Source organism: Herpailurus yagouaroundi, unplaced genomic scaffold, assembly GCF_014898765.1.
Source record: "Herpailurus yagouaroundi ecotype Mexico unplaced genomic scaffold, PumYag 184, whole genome shotgun sequence".
NCBI classification, from domain to species: Eukaryota; Metazoa; Chordata; class Mammalia; order Carnivora; family Felidae; genus Herpailurus; species Herpailurus yagouaroundi.
Window position 1 is genome coordinate 5,002,413 of NW_024412415.1, and position 25,845 is coordinate 5,028,257.

Sequence of the window (25,845 nt, forward strand, 5' to 3'; positions counted from 1 at the left end):
ACCCTTCAGTCTAGGAAGTCAACCTACTCTCAAGACACCCACAATGGGTGGGTGAGTGGGAGGTCAGGGGGCCACTCTGAAGACTCAATACTCAAAATACCAAGGGAGGCCCCAAGGAGCACACCTTCCCTTCCAGGCATTTTTCAGGCTTTTCTGGAACTTCTGCCCCTAGAGAAGAGAAACCTTTATTTACTAAAGTCAATATTCAACATGCCATTCTTTTCTAAAGTCAAACCTGGGTTTTCTAACTTAGTATCAACTGGTCTGTTTAGGCAACATTTCTGTACATCTACATTTTAAAAGTAATCATTCCTCAAAATGATGAGGTCATATTGCTCAAGATTTGAAAGCAGAAGGGAAAGGAAGAGAAATGAGAAAAGGAAGAAAAAGAAGTTAAATCCCTAGTTTTGTGTAGTGTTGGGGACATAAAGAAGACATACCATCTGTCTTTGGGCAGGTGAAAAGAAGAGACAGATTATGTGCATACATGATGAGTCCCACAGCAGAAAAACAGAGGAGGGAGTAATACCCCATGCCTATGTCCAATAGGAGGGGACATCAGATCCAAGGATGATGCCAGCCTGAGAGGAAGAGTAAGAGGCCAAGCACTAAAGCCGACCATGTGTCAGCAAAACCATTCTGCTGAAAAGCTAAAAACATCTTTTACCCTAGATGGATATTTTAAATAGAAGTAACCAGATTGAAATACCATAAAATTAAACAACTCTCTTTCTTGACAAATTACCTACAATAAGTAAATTCTTTCTTAATCCCAGGCTTCAAAAAAAAAACCCCAAACCCTTTTCTCCTGGCAATTATTAGAGTAAAAACACAGAACACCTGCAGACAGTACACATAACTGAGTTATTTACCCAGCAACCACCATGTCAATAAAGGTCTGCACTGCAAGCAACATTTATTCCTACACTGAATGGCACTGGAATTTTAGGATCCAGCGGAATCTGGCAGTTTTCTTCCTACTGGGTGGCCATGCCACATTGAATTGGATTTCATTCTTGGCAGAAGAAAAAGATCAGGTTGGGCCAGCTCCCATTTACCCCACCGCATGATAAAGCAAGAAATCCACACCTTCTAAATGCATGAATTTGAAACTCAATCATGAAAAAAAAAAAAAGAGTACTTTCACACATTGTGGTTTGAGTCATTTATTTTAAGAGAATTTTTTTAAAGTTTTCTTTCATGCATATTTCATTATTCACTATATTTTCTCTGCTGTAGCCAAGTGGAAAGATGCTGAAAAACAGCTCAAAAGTTATTGTAGGGGACACAAATCCCTAACACCAGCTTGAAATCCACAGAATTTCTCTGTTTGTTGTTTCAGTAAAGGTAAATGTTGACTGTATTGTTTGGGGTTATACCCAGAATGCAGCAGCTGAGAGAATTCAGAGCACGGATGTTTACTCAGAGGGTAAAGAAAGCCAGCAAGGAAAAAAAAAAGTAGAGAAACTCAGGAAAACAATTTTCATCATGTAATATCATAACTGGAGGAGATTCTGTTGTATTTTAGATAATTTTATTAAAAAGGTGGAGGAGGAGGAGGGAAGGAAGGGGCAGAAAGGGGAAAGAGGAATAAAAAAAAAAGAAAGGAAGAAAAATAGGTTGATCCCCTACTAGTATAGTATATACTAGCTGGTTTGTATGCTATATGCCTTTATCTCATCACAGCTAGTAACTATGCTTTCTGAGAGTGGTATTGAATTTTTGATTTTATAATTCTGAGAAACAGAGTTCTAGAGGCTATGGTTAAAATCACTGTTTTAAAAGTTCTTTCCATTAAAGAGCAAAACTAGTAGAAGCCCTACGCAGTGAAACAGAAAGGGGTCATTCATATGTTATGAGGGGTCGGAGCCTGCCTAGAAACAAGTACAGGGGAGGTAACTGGCAGTTACTTCCCCTGCTGAATATTTACAGAAGAGACTGGCTGTAGGTGCAGCAGTTTTCAGTGTCTTAATCATCGGAGAAAGCAGACCATCTTGCTTTGGCTCTGGAACAGTGTGCCTCCCTCAGGATTTGACTGCGGCCACAAGGTTCCCTCAGGAACAGTAGAGGGCACTGTTCCATGGTGTCTGCAGGATCTCCTCAGAAGCCATTTCTTTCCATCGGTAAAGTACACCCCTATTGGATGTAGAAAGGGGAAAGAAGGTCCACAATAGTAACAAATCTGTCCAATTTTTCACAGATTCATAGGCCAGAGTCAGGTTTGAACATCGAGCACTGAGGATATAGTATCCTATCCCAAGGGCTGAATCACTACCTACAATTACAAAATGCCTAAAATCTTCAGAATGTGTGTCTTGAGCGGAAGGATTTCCTTACAGTCTCTGCCCACCATGAAACAGGATTCCACACGTTGATGAATCCCCAAAATAGATCTCACTCCATAGTGCTACTTATATTGAATGCTATAAATATATAAATTTAAGATTCATGGCTGGGTGAAATACATAAAGGGGATTAAGAGCACACTTGTGATGAGCTGAGTAAGGTAGAGAATTATTGAATCACTGTATTGTACACCTGAAACCATTATAATACTGTGTGTTACACTTCAATTAAAAAATAAAGATTCATGGAGACACAGGTAAAGGACACATGTCGCTTATCACTTTAAAAACTAAATCAAATCCCCCTTTGGTCATGTTAATATTTCCTTTTCAAAGACTTCCCTCTTCCCAACTCTTCAATCAATCTACCTTTCTCTTCCACACAACTTGAAAAGAAATGGCTACTAAGAACCATTCAGCTCTCCCTCTCAGATTATATTTACCACTCAACAAAACCAAAGTTCAGGAGTTAACCTGTATGGTAACCTGAGTACATTCTACCACATACACTAACATATATCAGCAAACCCAGAAAGACTCTGCCAAGACAATCATCTGGCCCTTTTATAGCAGACATGATATTAACAATCATAAATTCCATTTACTGAGTGTATATTACGTGCCAGCACTTTACTAAGTGTTGCACTTGCACTACTGTATTAAACACAGTTTTCCAAAGTAGATTATTATTATGCCCAGTGTACAAATAAGGAAGCCAGTTCTGAGTTGGAAAAAAAATCAGAATCTGTGCCTGTGTCTCGCTCCAAGCTTGGACTATAAAATTTCTATTGTTTCTGACGTCAGACATTGACCACACAGCTAGCCAAGGAGAAGGTGGGGCATAGTCCAGAGTGGGTTGTCCACCCACCTGTCAAGGGAGAAATCTCAGCCATGGCTGCAATTATATAAGAACTAGCCACCAGGGAGACTCTCAGACAATTCATAGATTCACAGAATTGGCAAGGAATTTAGATATTGCTCTTTCAGGCCCAGTGAGGTACTTTCCTCCAAATCACACAACTAATGACAGAACCAGGATAAGAATCTAGTCTCTTGAGTCTTTTTTCAGTGGCCCTTCTAGTAAACTAGCATTTCCCAACTCTTTATAGTGGGGCACTAACATAATGGCGATTCTGTTGCAATTGTTATTTAAGCACAAAATCAACTGTACCCTCCTGTCTTCTAAGGTAAAGTCCTAACTCTTAACTCTGGGGAAATAAGCCTCCATATTTCTCTCCCTGCTGTTATAAAAACTAATAGGGAAGGGGAGAAAAGAAAGGGTAACACTTGAAATACATGAACCTTTTTTAGGAGAGCACATTAATAAATCTTGAGTTAAGTAAAGTGTGAATTGTGGGGGAGTGTTAAGTGCTAGAGATGAAATGCTCTTCATAATAATAAAATACAAGGAATTTTATCACATCTGGAAGGAGAAGAAAGAGAGAAAGCTGAATAACATGAAGACACAGTGAGCTCCAAGTTCGTGGAAATAGATAAGAGACTTTCAGAAGACCAGAAAAGCTAATATTCAATTTTAGATTATCTCCTAAGTGGTGCTGCAATGTATACCCCCACATGCTTGAAACACCAGTAAAATTTACCACACAGAGTTATAGGTATTGCCTCCACAAGTTGCCTTTTGGTGACTCTTACAAGTGAATTTTGGGAGAAAAGCAATTATGTTTGACTCAAGTCTGAGTCAACACTGGATCACAGCTAAAGAAACAGCCTTAAGTTATAAAATGGAAAAGTAACTAGCAGAAAAGTTTTGCAAAAGTCCTCAGGAAAAGGACAAAAATCAGTACACACATGGAACGTGGAAGATGGCAAGAAAGGCAATCTTAGCGTCCAAGAGTGGGTAGCTCCTGGTGACACGTAAATTATAGAAGAAACTTCTACATCTCTTCTTTCCAAGGTTCTCTCCAAAGAGCCAGACCAATGCCAAGGAGTTCTTCCCCTATGTTTTCTTCTTGAAGTTTTATGGTTTCAGGCCTTATATTTGAGTCTTTTGAGTTTATCCACTTTGAGTTATTTGTATACAGTATAAAGATCCAATTTCATTCTTTTGCATGTGGATATCCAGCTTTCCCAGCACCATTTTTTGAAGAGATTATCCTTTCCCCACTATGCACTCTTGGGACCTTTATTGAAAATTAGTTGACCATATATGTATGGGATCAATTCTGGGTTCTCTATTCTGTTCCGCTGATGTGTATGTCTGTTGTTATACCAATACCATGCCATTTTGATTACTACAGCTTTGTAATACAGCTTGAAGTCAGGAAGTGTGATGCCTTCAGCTTTGTTCTTCTTCATCATGATTGCTTGAGCTATTAGATGTCTTACGTGGTTCCAAGCAAATTTTAGGGTTGTTTTTATTTCTGTGAAAAATGCTATTGGAATTTTGATAGCAATTTTATTGAATCTGTAGATTGCTTTGAATATTAATTCTTCCACTCCATAAACATGGGATGTATTTCCATTTATTTGTGTCTTCTTCAGTTTCTTTCACTGATGTTTTATAGTTATCAGTATACAGATCTTCCACCTCCTTGGTTAAATTTATTCCAAAGTATTTAATTCTTTTCAATGCTATTTTAAGTGGGATTGTTTTCTCAATTTCTTTCTTGGATAATTCATTGTTAGTACACAGAAACACAAATGATTATTTATGTTGATTTTGTATCCTGATACATTACTGCATTTGTTTAATAGTTTTAACAGATTTTTGGTAGAGTCTTTATTAGAATTTTCTATATTTAAGATCATATCCTCTGCAGAGACAATGTTACTTATACCTTTCTAATTTGGATTTATTGATTTCTTTTTCCTGCCTAATTATTCTGGCTAGGGCTTTCAATACTATAGGGAATAGAAATAGTAAATGTAGGCATATTTGTGTTGTTCTTAATGTTAAAAGAAATGCTTTCAGGGGCGCCTGGGTGGCGCAGTCGGTTAAGCGTCCGACTTCAGCCAGGTCACGATCTCGCGGTCCGGGAGTTCGAGCCCCGCGTCGGGCTCTGGGCTGATGGCTCAGAGCCTGGAGCCTGTTTCCGATTCTGTGTGTCCCTCTCTCTCTGCCCCTCCCCAGTTCATGCTCTGTCTCTCTCTGTCCCAAAAATAAATAAACGTTGAAAAAAAATTTAAAAAAAAAAAAAAAAAAAGAAATGCTTTCATCTCATCACCATTGAGTATAATGTTAGCTGTGAGTTTGTCATATATGGCCTTTCTTAGGTAGAGGTATATTCCCCCTGAACCCACTTTGCTGCGAGTTTTTATCATGAATGGATGATGAATTTCGTCAATGCTTTTTCTACATCTACTGAGATGGAAATATGATTTTTATCTTTCATTTTGTTAATGTGGTGCATAACATTTACTGATTTATATGTATTGAAATAACCCTGCATCCCTGGAATAAATCCCAGCTGATCATGGTGTATGATCCTTTTAATGTCCTGTTGAATTCGGTTTGCTAGCATTTTGTTGAGAATTTTTTCATCTATGTTCACCAGGGTTTCATCCTATAATTTTGTTTTCTTTTAGTGTCCTTGTCTGGCTTTGGCATCATAGTAATGCTGGCCTTGTAAAATGAGGTGGAAGTGTTCCTTCCTCTTCAATATTTTGGAAATGTTTAAGATGGATTGGTATTAATTCTTCAAATGCTTGGTAGATTTCACTAGCGAAGCCATCAGGTCCTGGTTGTTTCTTCATTGGGAAAGTTTTGATTACTGATTCAATCTGCTTACTTGTTACTGGTCTGTTCAGATTTTCTACTTCTTCATGACTTAGTCTTAGTAAATTGTGTACTTCTGGAAATTTGTCCATTTTTTTCTATGTCATCCAACTTGTTGATATATAATTATTCATATTTTTTTCTTATCATTCTTTGTGCTTCTATGGTGTCAACTGTGATGCCCTCTCATTTCTTTTTTTGTTTCTTTGTTTGTTTTTGAGCTGGGGGAGGAGAAGACAGAGAGAGGGAGAGACAGAATCCCAAGCAGGCTCCATGCTTAGGGTGGAACCTAATGCAGGCTGAATCCCACGAAACATGAGATCATGACCTGAGCTGAAATCAAGAGCTTAACCAACTGAGCCACCCAGGAACCGATTCTCTTTAACTTCTGTTAATATTTAAGTCTTTTCTCTTCTTGGTCTAGCTAACGGTTTGTCAATTTTGTTTATTTTTTCAAAAACTAACTCTTAATTTGGTTGATCCTTTTTACTGTCTTTCTAGTTTCTTTTTTTCATTTATTTCTAACTCTGATCTTTGTTATTTCCTTCCTTCTACAAACTTTGGGTTTAGTTTGTTCTTTTTCTAGTTCCTTAAGACACCAAAAGCACAGACAACAAAAGCGAAAATAAACAAGTGGTACTTTATCAAACTAAAAAGTTTCTACACAGTAAAAGAAGACTATCAGCAAAATGAAAAAGCAACTTACAGAACGGAAAAATTTTTATAAACAATTTATCTGGTAAGAGGTTAATATCCAAAATATTAAAAGGAACACTTACAACTCAATAGCAAAAAGCACAAATAACCCAATTTAAAAATGGGTAAAGAAGGGGTGCCTGGGTGGCTCAGTCCGTTAAGTGGCCAACTTCAGCTCAAGTCATGATGTCAAAGGTATGAGTTCAAGCCCCGCACCGGGCTCTGCGCTGACATCTCAGAACCTGGATTGTGCTTCAGATTCTGTGTCCCCCTCTCTCTCTGCCCCTCCCCAACTCATGCTCTTTGTCTCTCAAAAAAAAAAAAAACTTTTTTTAATGGAAAAATTTTTTAATGGATAAAGGACCTGAGTAGACACTCCTTCAAAGAAGACATACAAATGGTCAGCAGATGTATAAAAAGATGCTCAGCATCACTAATTCTCAGGAAAATGCAAATCAAAACCACAATAAGTTACCACCTATACCTATTAGGATGGCTATTATCAAAAAATCAAAAGATAAGTATTGGTGAGAATATGGAGAAAACGAACACTTGTATACTACTCATGGGAATATAAACTGATACAGCCATCATGGAAAACAGCATGGAGAGTCTCAAAAAAAAATGCTAACGGGTGCCTGGGTGCTCAGTCTGTTAAGCATGCCCTTTTTTAAAAATATTTTTTAATGTTTTTTTTTTTTAATTTTTTTTTTCAACGTTTATTTATTTTTGGGACAGAGAGAGACAGAGCATGAACGGGGGAGGGGCAGAGAGAGAGGGAGACACAGAATCGGAAACAGGCTCCAGGCTCTGAGCCATCAGCCCAGAGCCTGACGCAGAGCTCGAACTCACAGACCACGAGATCGTGACCTGGCTGAAGTCAGACGCTTAACCGACTGCGCCACCCAGGCGCCCCTTAATGTTTATTTTTAAGAGAGAGAGAGAGGGAGAGAGAGAGAGAGAGAGAGAGCACAAGTGGGGGAGAGGCAGAGAGAGAGAGGAAGACACAGAATCTGAAGCAGGGTCCAGGCTCTGAGCTGTCAGTACAGAGCCCAACGCAGGGCTCAAACTAACAAACTGTGAGATTATGACCTGAGCTGAGGTTGGACGCTTAACCAACTGAGCCATCCAGGCGCCCCAAGCATACAACTCTTGATTTTGGCTCAGATCATGGTCTCACGGTTCATGGGTTCAAGTCCCACATTGGGCTCTGCACTGACAACACGGAGCCTGCTTGGGATTCTTCTCTATACCTCTCTTTCTCTCTGTCTCACTCGCTCTCTCTCTCTGCCCTTCCCTCACTTACATGCTTGCGCACTTGATCTCTCTCTCAAAAATAAATTTTTAAAAAATTTAAAGAAAACAAAACAAAAACTAGAACTTCCATATGATCCAGTAATTCCACTTCTGAGTATATATTCAAAGGAAATAAAATCGCCATTTGAAATAGATATCTGAACTCCCATGTGCAATGCAGAATTATTACCAACAGCCAAAATACAGAAACGACCTAAATGACCACTGACAGATGAACGGATCAAGAATATATATATATATATATACACACACACACACACACACATACATATACATATAGATAGATATACATCTATGGGGAAAAAAAGTGGTACTTTATATACATATATACATATATATGTATATATATCTACATATCTACATATATATACGTATATCTATGTGTATATGTAGATATACATATATACGTATATCTACATATATACATATATATACGTATATCTATGTGTATATGTAGATATACATATATACGTATATCTACATATACACATATATACGTATATCTATATATGCAATGGAATATTATTCACCCCTGAAAGAGAAGGAAGGAAGGAAGGAAGGAAGGAAGGAAGGAAGGAAGGAAGGAAGGGAGGGAGGAAGGGAGGGAAGAAAGAAAGAAAGAAAAGAAAGAAAAGAAAGAAAAGAAAATTTGAGATAAAACTGATGAATCTGAAAGGCATTATGCTAAGTGAAATAAGCCAGACACAAAAAGACAAATATTGCATATTCTTACATATATGTGGAATCTTTTAAAAAAGAAAAGAAAAAAGTTGAACTCAATAACAAAGAGAATGGTGGTCTGGGGCATGGAATGGAGCCTGGGGCATGGGGAGAGAGGGGAGATTAAAAAAAAATAGTCAGAAAAAGCCCCCCCCCATCATTTTCCCATCACACAGAAGGCAAACCATGTGGAAAGGTTATAAAATTCCACCAGATTTTAATTATGAGGTTGCAGGGGTTTTTTCTTCAAAAATTAGAATAATTTTCCCTGGCTTTTATTACTGAATTCCACGCTCATAAAAATACTTTAATGCAAATGAACCAAAATTCTATGATTTTTTTTGTCTTCTTTCATCCAAAGCACATAATATTCATAAGTTTCTGTTGGAGTTCTAGCAATACACTGTAAATTTTTTGAAGTTCTGTGAATACAGGAAATGCTGTACTCTACCATGGTAAAGAAAAACTTTTTTAGAAACTTAAAATTTCCTGGGGTGCCTTGGTAGCTCAGTCAGTTAACTGTCTGACTTCAGCTCGGGTCCTGATCTCATGGTTCTTGGGTTCGAGCCCCAAGTCAGGCTCTGCACTGACAGCTCAGAGACTTGAGCCTGTTTCAGATTCTGTGTCTCCTTCTCTCTCTGCCCCTCCCCTTTCGCACTCTTTGCCTCTCTTAAAAATAAACATCAAAAAATTTTTTTAAAAAAGAAACTTAAGAATTCCTTTTCATTCTATTTTTAAGAAAATAATCAAGTAGGTTGACTTTTTCACCTTTACAGACATCACAGAGAATCATGAAAACATGAATTTCAAGGAAGAATAATAACCCATATTACCTTAGGTCCCCTTAACTTAGAAACTATGTTCATTCAGATGTGTACAGACTCAAGTTTTGACTTGCTCACTCTTATTAAATGAAACGTGGCTTCTTCTATCCAGCTACCCTGTTATCTCCTCTAAATTCAAATTGTGTTTAAGACTATTTATTTAAAATATGTCCTGAAGGGTGCCTGGCTGGTTCAGTGGGTAAAGCATGCAACTCTTGATCTCAGGGTTGTTAAGTTTGAGCCCCATACTGGGTGTACAGATTACTTTTTAAAAAAAATTGTTTTAATGAATTAAAATATGTCCCGAAACTCAGTTTCTCACTAATTCACATTAGCCTTTCCAAAGTTAAACCAAATTTTACTACATTATTTATACAAAGAACATGACTTGGTTAGAGTCTTTTCTACTCAAGAAATTAATCAATAAGAAAGTATTATGCCTTAATAATCCTTCAGCTTCCAAAACTTGTAGATATTAGGGGCTAGAAAAAGCCACCAAGATAATTGAGTCCCAGAGAAATTAAGTGAATTGCCTCAGTTTGTATAGATAACGAGTATTAGAAGACAGAACTCAAAGAATCACAGAAAACTCAATTATAAAAAATAAAACATTTTATAGTAGTAAAATACACGTAACATAAAATTTAACATTTTAACCATTTTAAGCGTACAGTTCAGTGGTGTTAAGTATATTCATGTTGTACATCCATAACCACCATCCATCTCCAGATTTCTTTTCATGTTTCAAAACTGAAACTCTATACCCATTAAACAGTAACTCCTTATTCCTCCTCCCCTTACCCCCTGACAACCACTATTCTTACTTGGTAGGTCTATGAACTTGACTACTTTACCTCATATAACTGGAATCATACAATATTTGTCTTTTTGTGACCAGCTTATTTCATTTAGCGCAATGCTCTCAAGGTTCATCCATGTTGTAGCATTTGTCAAAATACCCCTCCTTTTTAAGGCTAATATTCTATTGTATGGATATATATTTTATCCATCTGTCAATGGACACTCTATTTCTACATTTTAGCTATTGTAAATAATGTTGCTATGAACATGGATGTACACATTTTTTTTCAAGACCCTGCTTTCAATTCTTTTGGATATACATCCAGAAGGAGAATTGGTGTATCATATAGTTTTAAATTTACTTTTAATTTTAAGGAACAGCCTTAATGTTTTCCATAGCATCACACCATTTTAGATTCCTACCAAGAGTGCACAAGGATTCCAATTTCTTCACATCCTTTCCAACTGTTATTTTCTGCTAGTATTTTTTACATAATAGCCATCCTAATAGGTGCAAAGTGATATTTTTTGGTTTTTTTGATTTGCATTTCCCTAAAAATTAGTTGTGTTGAGCATCTTTTCATGTGCTTGTTGACCATTTGTATATCTTCTTTGGAAAAGCATCTATTCAAGTCTTTTGCCCATTTTTGAATCAGGCTATTTGCTTTTCTGTTGAATTCTGGGAATTCTCTATATGTTTTGGATATTAAGCCTTTACCAGATATGTGACTGACAAATATGACAAATATTTTTTTTCCATTCTGTGGGTTGCCTTTCACGCTATTAATAATACTGCCCTTTGGGGCGCCTGGGTGGCGCAGTCGGTTAAGCGTCCGACTTCAGCCAGGTCACGATCTCACGGTCCGTGAGTTCGAGCCCCACATCGGGCTCTGGGCTGATGGCTCAGAGCCTGGAGCCTGTTTCCGATTCTGTGTCTCCCTCTCTCTCTGCCCCTCCCCCGTTCATGCTCTGTCTCTCTCTGTCCCAAAAATAAATAAACATTGAAAAAAAATTTTAAAAAAAAATAATAATAATACTGTCCTTTGATACACAATTTTTAAAATTTTTCATGAGGTCCAGTTTCTCTTTTTTTTTCTTTTGTTTCCTGTGCATTTGGTATCATAACTAAGAAATCATTGCAAATCCAATGTTGTGAAGCTTTCGTACTGTACTTTCTTCTAAAAATTTTATAGTTTTAACTCTTACAATTAGGTCTTTCATCAATTTTGAGTTAATTCTTGTATCTTCTGTTAGGTGAAGATCCAACTTCATTCTTTTGCACGTGGGTATCTAGTTTTCCCAGCACTGTTTATTGAAAAGACTGAGCTTTTCCCATGTAATGGTCTTGATACCCTTGTTGAAAATCATTTGGATATATATGCAAAAGTTTACATTTGGGCTCTCCATTCTCATCCATTGATCTATATGTAGGTCTTTATGCCAGCACCACTCTGTTTTGATTACCAAAGTTTTGTTTTGACATCAGGAAGTGTGAGTCTTTCAACTTTGTTCTTTTTCTTTTTTTTTTTTTTTTAATTTTTTTTTTCAACGTTTATTTATTTTTGGGACAGAGAGAGACAGATCATGAACGGGGGAGGAGCAGAGAGAGAGGGAGACACAGAATCGGAAACAGGCTCCAGGTTCTGAGCCATCAGCCCAGAGCCTGATGCGGGGCTCGAACTCACGGACCGCGAGATCGTGACCTGGCTGAAGTCGGACGCTTAACCGACTGCGCCACCCAGGCGCCCCAAACTTTGTTCTTTTTCAAGATTGTCTTGGCTATCCACTGTCCCTTGTGATTCCCTATGAACTTTAGGATGGTTTTTTGCATTTCTGAAAAAAAATCATTGGCATTCTGGTAGGGATTACAGTGAAGTTATAGATTCCCTTGAGTAACATTAACATCTTAATATTAAGTCTTTCAATTCATGAACATGAGATGTCTTCCCATTGATTTACGAGAAGCAACGTCTTGTAGTTTTCACTGTATAAATCTTTCACTTCCTTGGTTAAACTAATTCCTAAGTATTTTATTCTTTTTGAAGTTATTGTAAATGGAATTGTCTTCCTAACTTTCCTTTCCTTTCAGACTGTTCATTGTTAGTATCTGGGAGTGCAACTGATTTTTGTGTGTTGATTTTCTATCCTACTACTTTGCCAAATTTATTACTTCTAGCACGTGTGTATGTATGTGCATATATGCACACGCATGTGTGTGTAATCTTAGAGTTTTCTATATATAAGATCATATCATCTGTAAACACAGATAATTATCCTTATTCCTTTCCCATTTGAATGTCTTTTCTTGTCTAATTACTCTAAAACTTTCAGCATTATATTGAACAGAAGTGGTGAAAGCCACATTCTTGCCTCATTTCTGATTTTCAGAGAAAAGCTTTCAGTCTTTTACTTCACAGTGTGATGTTTGCTGTAGGTTTTTCATATATGGCTTTCAATTATGTAGTTTCCTTCTATTCCTAGTTTGTTGAATGCTTTTTACCATGAAAGGATGTTGAATTTTGTCAAATGTGGGGGTTTTTTGTATCAACTGAGATGATTATATGTTTTTTTTCCTTCATTCTGTTAATGTGTTATATTCTGTTGGTCAGTTTTCTTATGTCAGATCATCTTTGCATTCCAGAAATAAATCCCACTTGATCATGGTGCAAAATTCTTAGAGTATGTTGCTAAGTTTGATTTGCCAGTATTTTGTTGAGACTTTTTGCATCAATGTTCATAAAGGAAATTGGTCTATAGTTTTCTTATAGTATCTTTGTCCAGCTTTGATATCAGGAAGTGTTGGCCTCGTAGCATGAGTTAGGAAGCATTCGTTAGGAAGCATTCCCTCCTCTTAAAGTTTTTAGAAAAGTTTGATAAGGATTAATGTTAGTGCTTGCTTCAATGTTTGTTAAAATTAACCAGTGAAGCCATCAAGTCTAGGGCTTTGCTTTGTTGAGAGACTTTTAATTACTGATTCAGTCTCCTTACATAGTTTTTTTTTACTTCTTCATGATCCAGATTTGGCAGATTTTGTGTTGCTAGATTTGCCTATTTCATCTAGGCTATCCAATTTGTTCCCATACTATTCATAGTACTCTTATAATCCTTTTTATTTCTGTAACATCAGTAGTAATGCCCACAGTTTCATTTCTGATTTTAATTATTCAGTTCTTCTTTTTTTCAGATAAAAGTTTGTCAATTTTGTTGACCTTTATGAAGAACTAACTTTTCATTTTGTTGGTTTTCTCTATTTTTCTTTTTTCTATTTATCTCTGCTCTAATCCTAATCTAATCTTAAACCTGCACTTCACAGATCATCCAGCCCACCTATTTTCCTGTCACACAAATAGCCCTTCTACCGAGAAGAGTTCCACAACTCACCCCTAGAAACTCCTGTCAGATTGGCATCAACCCATATTCAAACACAAGAAGCTCTTTCAGTCTGAAATCCCAGTTATATTAATATCCATAGCTATAGGGGCCAAGCTAATTATACGAAGGGATATAAAGAGATGTATAAAGGCAACAGTGGTGGGTGGCAAGGACTGTTCTATACATTTTCCTATCATTCTAATAGCTCATCAAAGGGAGGTTATGTTAGCACATCATTTGTTTTTGACTCCCCCAATTTCTACAATCACAGCTTCATCTCCTAAGGGCTGGGGAAATGTTCTCTTTTGGGGTCAGAAGACTATGCAAAGGAAAGAATAAGGCTAGAAGAATGGTCTATTAGATGTTAAGTGGTGCTAAATCTTCATAAGCAACAGCTCTTCCCCCCTCCACCCATTAGAGCCCACTCTCAACACACACATACTTACGAAATGAAGCAACAATCCTCAAGAAGAAGCAAGCCTCACCCTTCTCCAGAGATCTTGGTGCCAGCTACACAGGAAAGGCCACTATGGAAGTGAAATTCTTTCTCCTATCTTTGTCAACCACTCCCCTACCATGTTCTTAGGACTCAAAGCCACAGTCCATAAAGAGTCTCTACATTGTTCTCTTCTTTACAAAAGACCAAAAACAAAAACAAAAAAAAAAAACTCTACCTCACTTTCCCACCCCACAGGAGCCAAACCATGGGGTTTGGTAAAATTCTCTTATATCCTACAACCAGATTTTATTGCTCTTCTTTTGCTCTGATTCAGCCTGTATCTCTCGAGCAATACAGGTCAGAAAATTGCCTCAGTAATGGCTCTGGTGTTTCTCACAGAGTCCACATCGGAAACTTCCACTTGAGATCCCAGTGGCTAATCCCAAATGAGGTATCTAATTTACACTCTGCCTGATACAAAACTACCCTGTGAATCTCCCATTGCCATCTTCCCGCATGCAGTTCAGTTATTTTGTAGAAGCACAAGATCCTTGAGAGCCCAACAGAGTATGACACTGCTGCAAAAAGATATTTTTATCACTATTATGCTCTATGATGACTCAGAAAAGATATAAGAAATGGGAAAGAGCTGGAAGCTAGACTTAGAGTGATCACTTTGTAGTGTAGATAAATGCTGAATCACTGTTGTACACCTGAAACTAATATAGCATTGTGTGTCAACTATACTTGAAAGAAAGAGAAGGAAGGAAGGAAGGAAGGAAGGAAGGAAGGAAGGAAGGAAGGAAGGAAGGAAGGAAGGAAGGAAGGAAGGAAAGGAAAGGAGGGAGGGAGGGTAAAAAGGCAAGAAGATACCAAAATCACATTTCCAAAGGCATAATGCTGGCCTGTTATGCAAACAAAGTCTGTATCCACTTTATCCACACGGTGGTGCTAGCCTCAAAAAAATTGCCCAAAAAGGGAAATGAAACCGGTTCCATTTTCCTCTCATTAATGACAAGACTGTACACTGTGGTCAAGACATCACTTGTCTAAGGGGACTATACATTAGTTCTGCAAATAAATACCTAAAATCGTTTGTCCTAATCCTCATCCCCACCCTGCTTCCCAGGGGGGATAAATGGAACCAAATCACCATCCTTTTCAACTCAACTGATTCAACCTTTACTAACCCAGGGGGAAAAGAATGACTCATGATGGGCTGTTGGATGTGTGCAATCCTGGCACAGAACCTTATTATTCCTGAGAGGGAGCTGGGGTGGCCTGGGGAGAGCTGGTCAACGAGCCATCTAAGGCTCTTCATTGGGTCCTTATAAATTCTGCTGGAGTCAAAGAAGATGGGAGCAGCAGACATTCCACTGGTGTCATTGAATCAAAGGAAGGTTCAGTGTGGGTGCCTTCCAGGCCAATGGGAAGAGAAGATCAGAAAATGTGTTTTTGACTTCTAAGCCCCCAAAACATGTTCTCCACGTTTATCTTATAACCAAGTGTCACCAGCTGCCTCTTTTTGTGGAATCTTAATGTTTCATTTAAATGTTTTAAAAGCTCAGGAGAATCTCATTAAGTATGCTAAATACTGTTTAGGCAACATAGAAGATGCCAAATGGTACCAATTACCAGGTACATAAACAAACAAATTTTAAAACAAGGTTACCTGTCAACACCAAAAACACTCTCAACTTTAGAAAGGGAGACCTGACAAAAGTTTGTCAATGGTCCTCTGTAAGTCAGTACTTACCTGACACTGATACTGATAACAATGACAACCATGAGCACAATGATACATGTCCAGAGGGTTTTCAGACCTGGCCCAAGAGGCTGGCAGCTTGCTGACACCTCTGACTTGGGAGATTGTACAAAGTGCCACTTGCCTCTGTACCCAAATATCTCCCTCTGGCCTGCCAGGGACTTGTAATCCTTTCACATGTTTAAATCCCCAGCTTTAGACAAGACCTGCTAAGAATCTTATCCCTAAAATTTAGTTCATAAAATGAACATCTCGACAGAGGTAGAGGGAGAGATCCAAGGAACAATTCCCACTAGATTAAGTTCATTAGATTGACTAATTTACCCTTCCAATATCAAGAAGCCGAATCCTGAGAAGATAGCGTATGGGACAACTACAAGTCAACAAAGGCCAAAGAGTTCAGCAGTCATAAGTTCTGGGGCCAAGGAATGCCTTGAGGTACAAGCAAGAATGAGTCTGAAGGAATTTTTCCATCTATCACAGATCAGGCATAACAAAGTGATGGCTCACAGGCTTAATCAAATTTAGTTACATCTTGTTCCTCTCATGGTGCTTTTTAAAAATTTACCCTTGTTGCAAATATTTAAAATTCTGGAGATACCATCTGAAGTCTATATTTTGGGATTCCTTTTTAAAAATTAAGAGTTTTGTCAGGGGCGCCTGGGTGGCTCAGTCGGTTAAGTGGCCGACTTCGGCTCAGGGCATGATCTCGAAGTCTGTGAGTTCGAGCCCCGCGTCAGGCTCTGTGCTGACAGCTCAGAGCCTGGAGCCTGTTTCAGATTCTGTGTCTCCCTCTCTCTGACCCTCCCCCGTTCATGCTCTGTCTCTCTCTGTCTCAAAAATAAATAAACGTTAAAAAAAATTAAAAAAAAAAAGTTTTGTCATCACCAGACAGGATTCTCATGTGACAATAAGAAATAACAGTTAAGCCAATAGACTTACATTGGCCATTTGATCATCACAGCACCCATCACCCCTACTGTATCATAACTGGTCTCATCAGTGCTACCCCCATGCCCCGTAAGTTGTAACTGACCTTGATTCCTCAATGACACCTAGAGAGAAAATGCTTAAAAGGAAGATGATGATGCCAACAGTGTTGGGAGAAACCAAAAGACAATTTTCTGAAAAGAATATGGTCATATATGACAGAACTAAAGGTAACACTTAGTTAAAAATTAATATAGCACATAACATAACTCAGACAACAACAGATGTTGGTGAGGATGTGGAGAAAGAGGATCTCTTGCACTGCTGGTGGGAATGCAAACTGGTGCAGCCACTCAGGAAAACAATATGGAGGTTCCTCAAAATATTAAAAATAGAACTACCCTACGACCCAGCAATTGCACTACTAGGTATTTATCCAAGGGATACAGGTGTGCTGTTTCAAAGGGGCACATGCACCCCAATGTTTAGAGCAGCATTATCGACAAAAGCCAAAACATGGAAAGAGCCCAAATGTCCATCGAATGGATAAAGAAGATATGAGATATAGATATATATAGATATATATATATATATATATACACACACACACACACACACACACATATATACACAAACACATATATATATATACACACATATATATATACACATATATATACATGGATGGAACTAGAGGGTATTATGCTAAGGGAAATTAGTCAGAGAAAGACAAATATATGACTTCACTCACATGAGGACTTTAAGATACAAAACAGATGAACATAAGGGAAGGGAAGCAAAAATAATATAAAAACAGGGAGGGGGACACAACATAAGAGACTCTTAAATATGGAGAACAGACGGTTGCTGGAGGGGTTGTGGGAGGGGGGATGGGCTAAATGGGTAAGGGGCATAAGGAATCTACTCTTGAAATCACTATTGCACTATATGCTAATTTGGATGTAAATTTAAAAATAAGTATTTAAAAATTAATATAGCACAGCTCATACTGGGCTAAGTAAAAACATACAGAGGTCCCAGGGACTCAGAGCAGTGTGAGGACAGACAAGTGAAAAACCATATGATGGGATGAGAAAGCTTTCCTGAATCTCAGTTTTTGACTTATGAGGAGGCAAACCACAAGACTTACTAACAAGTCATATGAACTTTAGAAATAGTCAAAGGCTCCCCGTGTGGCAAGGATGAAGCCTGTGTTTGCTTTCTCACAGCTCACAGATGAGGAGTGAGGGAAATGAGCTGCTATAAAGGAGGTTTGGCTTGGGTTGAATATCAGGAACAATTCACATTCTTGAATTGTATACATTAAGCTTTGAGATAATTGCACCACAGGTTTACAAATTACTTGTGCCTGAGTCTTAATTCATAAAAGTGACTGAGCAACAAGAGGACTCGATCAATGACACTGAAAGAAAAGTTTATTGTTGTTCAGGGTTCCCTTAGAAATGAAAGGAGGGCACAGTACGTACACGGGACACATGGCGAAGCACCAGAGCGGATCAGGAGGCAGAAGCAGAAAGGAGGGGAAGCATGATGGCCTAGAGCCTTGTGTTTCCCATGGAAAAGTCAAGGCAAGGAATGGAAAATAGCTTAGGATCGGTTAGTATGAATCATGCTGGCAGCCTCTGGGCCATAAGGGGTGGTCTCCAGTCATCTGGTAGCTTGCCCTGGTTGATTACAACAGGAAAATATTGGCTTGGGATATGAAAGTTAGATAAAGGGGGTGGCTGGGGATGTGGACTTGGGATTGGTTAGGGAGTTTGTAGTATGATTTTTGCACACCTGCTAAAGCTGCATCCCAGAGGATGTAAACAACTGTGGCCATGAGTATGGCCCTGTGATTAATGGATGCCAAACAGACAAATACAGAATCTAACAAAACACAGGTCAATCACTGTGAAAGTTTAAAAGGCCTTAAGTCTAGTCCCTCCATTTTATAAATAAGTAAATTGATATTTAGAGACATAGCATTTATCCAAAATCCAATGAAGCTTGTTAGCAGCGCTGCATGCGATAGAATTGTCATGCCCTACTCCCAGCTCACTGACTTTTCTGCTATTCTCCACTCTGTTAACATGCATATTGACTTAGGCACTTCCCTTCATCTTGTCTTGAGACTCTAAAGCAAGGATTGGCAAACTTTTCCTATGAAGGACCACATAGTAAATATCTTTGTCACAACTACTCGACTCTGCCATGGTGGAACTAAAGCAGCTGCAGACAATACATAAATGGGTGTGTCTGCATTCCAATAGAATAATATTCCGTACTTTAACATGTCATGAAATATTCTTTAAAACATTTTTTCAACCACTTAAAAATGTAATAACGATTCTTACCCTGCTGGCTGTACAAAAACAGGTATGCAGGAGGCTGAGTCTGTGAGCCACAGGTTCCTCACCCTTTTTCTCTGCACAATTCTTACAAAATCTCAAATAACTGAACCAAGTAACAGTTCACCACTCTAGGTCTCAGTTTCTCCATTGATAAAATGAGGCAACTAAACTCTAAGGTCCCTTTCACACTTGTGACCTTGCGGTTTTTGATAAGAGTACTCAAAGACAAAAATGTGCCAAAAAAGGGAAGGTGTGGGCTCTTCCATGGGACACTATTAAGAAATACCTCTCTCAGATAACTCCAAGAAGCAAAGTAATTTGGAAATTATATAAATAATTACATAAAGAACATTAGATACATAAAACTTTAAAGTAAAAAAACATTCGTGAAGTGATAAATTTAGAGATTAAATGAACTTCTCTACTCCAGGACTTCTCAAACCTGATATGCATTAGGACTATCCAAACGAGGAGTCTTCCAAAAACAGATGCTCAAAGTCTCGGGTACAGGTAGTTTACATAAGAAGCAAAAATAGGAAATACAAATGAGATGGGGAAAATTGAGATAGGAAAGTGGGAAAAGCCGTATCACTTATGTTAATGAACAAGTTACTTCCATGAGCAACCGGAGCTCAGTTCTGCTGGAAACTCTCTGGGAAACTATGATGTGGCTTCAGAATATCCACAGAGGGTAGAGAGACTTAGGCATTTATCTATCAGGTCCAGTCTCCCAATGGTTAAGAGTTGTCCTGAAGGTGTGAATACTCCCACACTTTAGGTTGTACCTGCAGGGAACTGAGAAGTTTCCAGAGTGCTAAAGGAAGCCCTTAAGCAAAGAAGGGACCCATCTCAAGGTAGGAAGCTGTCTACATTCCAGAAACATCCACCATGGCTAAATTCAGAGAGGGGTTAAAGAGATAAGGGTTGAGTGTTGACATGATGGCTATAAAAGGTGATGGGTGGAGGGTGGTAACCAGTATTTTCTAACCTCATTTGCCCTCAAAACACTTTCTTCCACAAATCATTCCAACTAATCTGACTGAGGGACTCCTTTATACATGAAGCATCTGTCCTTAGAGACATACTGCTTTAAGGTAAATAGAATAGTTCTAGCCACTGGATAATCTTGATAAAATTAGAAGATCTCTTCAGGCTTTATTTTCTAAAATCAGTATGACAAAGCATACACTAAATACCAATAAGCCTCTGTTCTCTCTGGGGCAGAAACTAGGCCAATACATTTCACACAGTGCCAGGCATGAGGTCAATTCCAACATGACCAAAAAAAAAAAAAAAAGCAGCAAAGAATAATTCACCTCCAAATGAGGTTGCCATCTGAAGTGATGCATGTCGGAGGAGGGACAGAATGTTCAAAGTGTGGTTGGAACTATGACAAGGCATCACCATCTGCCATCTGAGTCCCATCTCTCTAGCCCTTTAACCATCTGCACACCTGCTCAGGCATGTCACATTGGGGAAGGAATGGCAATGCCATCATTAATGCAGTGGCAATAAAAACAAAAGCTCAGGAAATGGCCCTATAGCCTCTGACACTGTTACTTCCTTAAATTTGAAATCTGTTTCCATAAAGAAACATATGGAAAAGAGATTCATAAACCTAAAGCTTAAATCTACACAGGGCTGAAGTTTCTGTGTGAGATGAATTTTTAGACTACCAAGTCACAGGTAGAATATCAGCAAATTTTTGAAGAAACAGTATAGCAAATGCTAAGCAGAACCTAATCTGGAATCCGTTATACATATTCTCATTTTGAACTTTGATCCACCCAGGAATCAGGTCTTTTCCACCTTCATTCATATTTCATCTTGAGACTCACCTTTCCCGGGAAGGCTGAAATAAATCCACCCAGGGCTAATTATGGAGAAGTGCCTCTAAGGGCTCAAAGTAATCTCCAGTTCTCCTGGAGAGCTTTGAACACAAGAGTACAGTTTGGCTGTTCCAGCTCTTCTGACCCTCCACACCAGAGACTGGGTTTATGTAGATGTGGCACACCCAAAGAGAAAAAGACCTTGTTCAGGATCCATTCTGCAGGAAAGGCCATTTACTTGCTGTCTCTTCTCTAGGCAATAGGATACTGATTCTAAATGTTAGAGAAGGTCCTCCCAGTACAAATATCTCTTCTTAAAAATAACTAAAAAGTTTTTTCTTTAACTCAGAAATTCTGAAGATACCAAAAGACACACTTAATAAAAGCTCACTGAATACATTATATGCAGTGAAATAGATATACCCTCTCGTAATTAGTTAGTTTAAGCATATGAACCTGTGAGGAGGAATACAGCCGAGCAGTTAGAGGTACAAGCCCTGAGGTCAGACTGCTTGGGCACACTCTGACTTCACCACTGACCTGCTGTGTGAGCTAAATCGAGTCTCTCAAACTCTCTGAGACTCAGTTTCTTTGTATATAAATGAGGAAGAATAATATAAGTAAATGAGATACATCTAAATGAAAATACTTGTGACATGATTATTGTGGTATCTGGAACAAAATCGACTTTTTCAACATTAGCTATTTGTAGTAGGCTGAAAAATAGCTCTCCAAAAGATATTCACCTCTGAAAACCTGGAACCTATGAAAGTTACCTTACATGGAATAAGCATCTTTGAAGAAAGAAGTGATTGAGTTAAAGAGCTTGAGATGTGGAGATTATCGGGGTTACCTGAGTGAGCACTGAATGCAAACACAAGCATCCTTATGAGAGGGAGTCAGAAAGACCCCTCTCTCTCCCTCTGTCTCCCTCTCTCTCCCTCTGTCTGTCTGTCTGTCTCTCTCTCTCTCTCTCTCTCTCTCTCACACACACACACACACACACACACACACACACACACGAAAAGCCAATGTTAAGATGGAGCAGAGTGAGATTAGAAGGTGCTGGCTTTGAAAACTGGACTAAGCCAAGGAATGTCAGCAGCCACCAGGAGCTGGAAGAGGCAAGGAAAGGATTTTCCCCTGGAGCCTCTAGACAAAGTGCAGCCCCTTGCCAATGCCTTGATTTCTGCCTAGTGATAAAGACTTTATGGCACAAAAACAGACACATAGACCAATCGAATAGAATAGAAAACCCAGAACTAGACCCACAAACGTATGGCCAACTAATCTTTGACAAAGCAGGAAAGAACATCCAATGGAAAAAAGACAGTCTCTTTAACAAATGGTGCTGGGAGAACTGGACAGCAACATGCAGAAGGTTGAAAGTAGACCACTTTCTCACACCATTCACAAAAATAAACTCAAAATGGATAAAGGACCTGAATGTGAGACAGGAAACCATCAAAACCTTAGAGGAGAAAGCAGGAAAAGACCTCTCTGACCTCAGCCGTAGCAATCTCTTACTCGACACATCCCCAAAGGCAAGGGAATTAAAAGCAAAAGTGAATTACTGGGACCTTATGAAGATAAAAAGCTTCTGCACAGCAAAGGAAACAACCAACAAAACCAAAAGGCAACCAACGGAATGGGAAAAGATATTTGCAAATGACATGTCGGACAAAGGGCTAGTATCCAAAATCTATAAAGAGCTCACCAAACTCCACACCTGAAAAGCAAATAACCCAGTGAAGAAATGGGCAGAAAACATGAATAGACACTTCTCTAAAGAAGACATCCGGATGGCCAACAGGCACATGAAAAGATGTTCAGAGTCGCTCCTTATCAGGGAAATACAAATCAAAACCACACTCAGGTATCACCTCACGCCAGTCAGAGTGGCCAAAATGAACAAATCAGGAGACTATAGATGCTGGCGAGGATGTGGAGAAACGGGAACCCTCTTGCACTGTTGGTGGGAATGCAAATTGGTGCAGCCGCTCTGGAAAGCAGTGTGGAGGTTCCTCAGAAAATTAAAAATAGACCTACCCTATGACCCAGCAATAGCACTGCTAGGAATTTATCCAAGGGACACAGGAGTACTGATGCATAGGGGCACCTGTACCCCAATGTTCATAGCAGCACTCTCAACAATAGCCAAATTATGGAAAGAGCCTAAATGTCCATCAACTGATGAATGGATAAAGAAATTGTGGTTTATATACACTATGGAATACTACGTGGCAATGAGAAAAAATGAAATATGGCCTTTTGTAGCAACGTGGATGGAACTGGAGAGTGTGATGCTAAGTGAAATAAGCCATATAGAGAAAGACAGATACCATATGGTTTCACTCTTATGTGGATCCTGAGAAACTTAACAGGAACCCATGGGGGAGGGGAAGAAAAAAAAAAAAAAAGAGGTTAGAGTGGGAGACAGCCAAAGCATAAGAGACTGTTGAGAACTGAGAGCAAACTGAGGGTTGATGGGGGGTGGGAGGGAGGAGAGGGTGGGTGATGGGTATTGAGGAGGGCACCTTTTGGGATGAGCACTGGGTGTTGTATGGAAACCAATTTGACAATAAATTTCATATATAAATTAAAAAAAAAAAAAGACTTTAGACTTCCAGCCTCCAGAATTGTGAGAGAATAAATTTGTTGTTTTCAATTTTTTTAATCATTACTCATTTTTGAGTGAGACAGAGCACAAGTAGGGCAGGAGCAGAGAGAGAGGGAGACACAGAATCTGAAGCAGGCTCCAGGCTCCGAGCTCTCAGCACAGAGCCCAACGCAGGGCTGGAACCCACAAACTGTGAGATCATGACCTGAGCTGAAGTCAGACACTTAACCAACTGAGCCACCCAGGCGTCCCTAAATTTCTGTTGTTTTAAGCCACCAAATTTGTGGTAATTTGTTAGAGCATCCATAGGAAATCAATGCACTGTTGTTATATATTTGTATCGATTCTCTATTGCTACATGACAAAACTTGGTGGCTTGAAACAAAATTTTGTGTTTTCTCCATTTCTGTGGATCTGGAATCCGGGCACAGCTCTGTTAGTGTCACTAACTCAAAGTCTCTCACAAGACTATAATCAAGGTGCAGACTTTGGTTTCATCTTAAGGCATGGATAAAGAAAGATCCACACTGGATACAGTTCTTCACAAGTCACTAGACTGAGGACCTCGGATTCTCACTGCATATTGGTCAGAGGCTGCCCGCAGTTCCTCCACAGAGCAGCTCACAACATGACAGATGACTTCATTGGAGCAAGAGACAGATCAAGAGAGAGAAAGAAGACAGAAGTAAACGTCTTTTTAAAAAATAATTTTAAGTATTTATTTATTTATTTGAAAGAGACAGGGAGAGCTGGGGAAGGGGAGAGGGGGAGAGAGAGGAAGAGGGAGAGAGGGAGAGAGGGAGAGAGAGGGAGAGGGAGAGAGGGAGAGAGGGAATCCCAAGCAGGCACCATGCTGTCAGTGAGGAGCTAGACGCAGGGCTTGGGGGTTCCATCTCACGAACCATCAGCTCATGACCTGAGCCAAAATCAAGAGTCAGAGGCTTAACCAACTGAGCCCCAACATCTTTTTTAACCTAATCTCAGAAGTGACATCCCATCACATTTCCTGCATTATCTTTATTAGAAGTGGCTCACTAGGTCTAAGACCCCGAACTGCCCAGAATAACTGTTGCCAACCATCTTTTTATTTCATAGCTCTCCTGGCTTTTCACCATTGAGCTGATCTTTTGAAACTCATCTAACTCACACTGGTCTACTTATTGTACAATGCACGACTATTAATAAAAAAAATCCCCAGTCTTTCAATCTGCAAATGCTCAACATAGACTTTAAAATAAAAAGGAATGGACGACTGGGTGGCTCAGTCGGTTAAGCATCCAACTCTTGATTTTGGCCCAGGTCATGGGATTGAGTGCCCCATCAGGCTCTGCACTCAAAGCATAGAACCTGCTTGGGATTCATTCTCTCTCTCTCTCTCTCTCTCTCTCTCTCTCTCTCTCTCTTTCTCTGTCCCTCCCCTATCCATGTATGCTCGCTGTCTCTCAAAATAAGTATTTTTTTTAATTTTTAAAAATAAAAGGGAAGCATCAACCATATTTCTGTAGCTTTACATCTGTTTCCATGAGTTTCTGTGTACCTCCTCCAACTGAAAAAAACTGGCTGTTACATAGTTGCCTAGGAATGGCTTCTACCTGCCACTATAGTAATGAAAGGATTTTTCTACATTTCACTGAATTTGGCATAACAAGAGCAACTTCCAGCCCAGAACATTTTTCATTCTCAATAGTTATTTCCTACGTCTCACTGTCACATGTGTCTCTCTCCAGCCCTGGAATCTGTGACTAGCCTCCGAAACTGTCCTTTTGTTTCACTAACATTTTACAGTTTGAATGTTCATACCACTTAGATCAAGTATCATGGAAGCTTTAAGCTGACAATATCTTACATTTGCTTAATTGACCCTGTAAGAAAAAAAGCTCTGAGTAATTCCTCTCTCACATTCTCTGATTCTCTTGAGCTAGTTCAAGTCAGATTTGGGGTCTATTGTCTCAGTTCCTGATGCAGTGTGTGTGTGTGTGTGTGTGTGTGTGTGTGTGTGTGTGTGTGTGTGTGTGTTTCTCACTGTGCACTGCTTTTAGATACTCTGATTAGTTCTCAAGTACACAATATGTACTAGGGAAATGTTTGTAACCAAAT